This window comes from Cyprinodon variegatus, unplaced genomic scaffold (genome assembly GCF_000732505.1).
Source record: "Cyprinodon variegatus isolate N-32 unplaced genomic scaffold, C_variegatus-1.0 Scaffold452, whole genome shotgun sequence".
NCBI lineage: Eukaryota > Metazoa > Chordata > Actinopteri > Cyprinodontiformes > Cyprinodontidae > Cyprinodon > Cyprinodon variegatus.
The window spans coordinates 280,100-283,088 of NW_015150905.1; the positions used below are offsets into that span (position 1 = coordinate 280,100).

Below are 2,989 nucleotides of genomic sequence, written 5' to 3' on the forward strand. Positions count from 1 at the left end.
TATATATATATATATATATATATATATATATATATATATAGTATCCATTGAGATTCTGTGATTGGCCAGAAACTGCTATCTCTGCGCCCCTATCTATCTAATCTAAGCTATTGATATAGCTAAATCCATTTAGAAGGCGAGTCTGCAGCAAGAAAATTAACAAGTTGATGACTAGAAAATGCCTGGTTTGAGGCTGCCATTATTAACAGCAGAGGAAAACTGGATTCCCGAGGTGAGCCATGCCCCTGAAATGATGGTGAATATGTAGCAAATACAAGATGTTTAGCAATAGATACTCAAATAAGGATGTGCGTGACATGCAGCGACCCCAAAATGCTATAATGTCAGGCAATAAGTAATGAAAAGACATTTCTGGAAAAAAATGCATTGGTCCATTTTGACTATTCAATCCAGCCAGGAAGCAATTATGCACCAAGCTGATCCTGCAACACATTTAACTACATAAAATGCTCTGTTCCAGTCCACTTCTTATATATACATATGCATACCTTTAATGCATTCCTATTCAGCCTTTAAAAAAAAACGAAATGAAGAAGGAGGTTCATTCAGTCGTTGGGAGTAGAAAGCCGCAACCTCCCTCCTCTAACAGAGCTTCCTCTGTCGAACATAAAGCCCATCGGCGCCCTTTAAATAAATTAACTAAAAACCAGGGATTAAGACAGAAAGGCAGCATCTTACTTCTGTCCCGCGTACAGCCGATTATTCCTGTTCGCCATAGCTGGCGATGCTTAATGAAACACACCGCAACCTACAAACCGGATGTCTCCACGCTGCCCAGCCCACGTGTTTTCTGCTCAGCCCATTTTACGTACAGACACAATAGAAGACAAAGGCTGGGATTATTATAACGATATCCAGATACTTTTTAAAGCGCGCAATCATAATAATCTCATTATTGATTCCCATTTAAAAATCAACTCGTCTGTTTTTAAGGCCTATCGATGCCAGACAGGCGGGGATGAAGCCGGATTAACGGGAAATTAGATCAGAGACAATTATTTGTAATTTAAGGGGATTAAATAGGAGTACATATTTAGTATCATAACCATTTTTTTCTTTTTCTAAAAGCCACAAAGAAACCTGCGAATACATTTTTTTATGTCTACGATCAGCTCTCAAACGTTAACAGGTGTGTGCTTTTATTCATACAGACACAAACTAGAGATAAACATGTTTTTAGTGCCCAGGCGGGCTGCTGGTGACCACTTCACCTACTGGAGGCACTTTATTGTCCGGTGTTTTATAACCACAGGGCGCAGCAGGAGACAAGCTAGCTTTACGTCGTTGAGATGGAGAAATGTGATTGGTCGAGCCGGTGTAAAGTGGGCGGGTTCTCGCTTTAGCTCGCTTCTGATTGGACGCGGAGCCATCACTCATCTGCACTCTCTGGCCTCGCGCTACGGCCTACCTCCTCGTACTTTTCCAACCGCCAACTAGCAGCGTGGAAATGCCAAACAGTAAACTTCTCCAACTGAGACAGCGCGCTCACCTCTACGGTGACTCGTACAGTGAAAATTAATAATAATTGCACAACAAAGCGTTTGTAGGTGTAGAACGAGTAAATAAAGCAAAATATATGCGGTCAGGGAACATTTAATTATCTACTTCGTCACGTTTGTTTTGAACTCTCCAAGCCGACATGCGGCATCATCACCAAGTGTTTGTGCAGAGCCACTTAGAGGGCCTCCTAACGGCGGTATATGCTCGGATATGCGCCCTGTCCAGAAGAATAAAGCCTCTTACCTGTTCTCCAGTCACTATGTGTCAGGCTGAGTGAAAACGTAGCTTTAAATCCTATGACTGCGCAGAAACAGCCGCCTCCGCCTGTCTGCTCCAAACCACGCAGTTGAATTTCTCTTGCTTGCATTACCACCGGCGCGGGTAATGTAACAGCCCACTGCGCATGCGCGCCCGGCAGCCTGACCTCTTGTTGATTTCATAATTTAGAACGGACACAATCTGTTCTTAATTTAAACAGATAAAAATATATTTTTACCGAACAGAGCAGCTTTTAAGTAACATTTCCTATTTGGGTATAACCCGTCCAGTCCAAAACTGTCTTAAGCAGAAGCTGTACTGGAGTCATTAAATTAAAGCAAACTAACGAAGATAAAATAACGGGAAAAACACAGATCTTTAGATAGGATTTTTTTTTAGACATTTTCTACATTTTGGGACAATATAGTCTGATAAAGAGTACATTTATATACATGTTTATATGAAAGAAGATTAGGGCCGCTGAAAAAATAAAAAAAGTTAACCTTTTAAATTTTATTTTGGTTTAATATGGGAAAAGTCAGAATTTTGATTTTTTTCTTAGAATCCTGACTTTAATCTCAGAATTCTGACTTTTTTTTTCTGGAATTCTGACTTTAATCTCAAAATTCTGATTTTAATCTCGAAATTCTGACTTTTTCTCAGAATTCTGACAGCTAACAAACATGTTAGCATCAAGCTGTAGCCATGTATGTTTTAGACATTAGCTCTCTTGTTTTAATCATCTTCTGCTCTTCCATTAACAAAATATCATCACCGGAGACCCCTCGGGCACTCAAAAAGTTGCCCTAATTTCGTCATTTCTCTCCAATGTGTTACTGGCCCATCTAAACAACTCACATCTTTGTCAGTGAAGCTGAGGGCTCCGACATCTCTTTCTTCATGGTGCCCATCCACATTAAGATCCATAATTATAAGATTAAAGTCAGAATTCTGAGAAAAAAGTCAGAACTCTGAGATTAAAGTCAGAATTCTGAGAATAAAGTCAAATATTCTACTGAAATAAAATTTAAAAATCAGTTAACTTTTTTGTTTTTTCAGTGGCCCTAATCCTGTTCCATATTTTTAAGCTAGAATTATTTGATATTTAAATATGACCTCCCTATGACTTTAAAGTTTTGTTGTTTACTTTATGAAATATAAAGCTAAAAGCAAATTTAAGATGTTAACATATAGATATTGTTTCTGGCAT

At 38.9% G+C, this 2,989-nt stretch overlaps 1 protein-coding gene across 4 annotated transcripts in view; it reads right to left on the reverse strand.

The window, feature by feature from the left end:
• The window catches only part of phf20 (PHD finger protein 20), a 17,311-nt gene extending 15,415 nt beyond the window's left edge, over positions 1-1,896 (reverse strand). For 2 of the 4 annotated variants that reach the window (XM_015389237.1, XM_015389234.1), the window contains exon 1: positions 1,765-1,896. The gene's annotated coding sequence lies outside the window, so the exon portion shown is untranslated. Of the gene's footprint in view, positions 1-509; positions 659-699; positions 751-1,764 lie in introns of those variants that run through there. The other 2 variants (XM_015389235.1, XM_015389236.1) reach the window with 2 other exon arrangements.
• Positions 1,897-2,989: the final 1,093 nt, after the last annotated feature.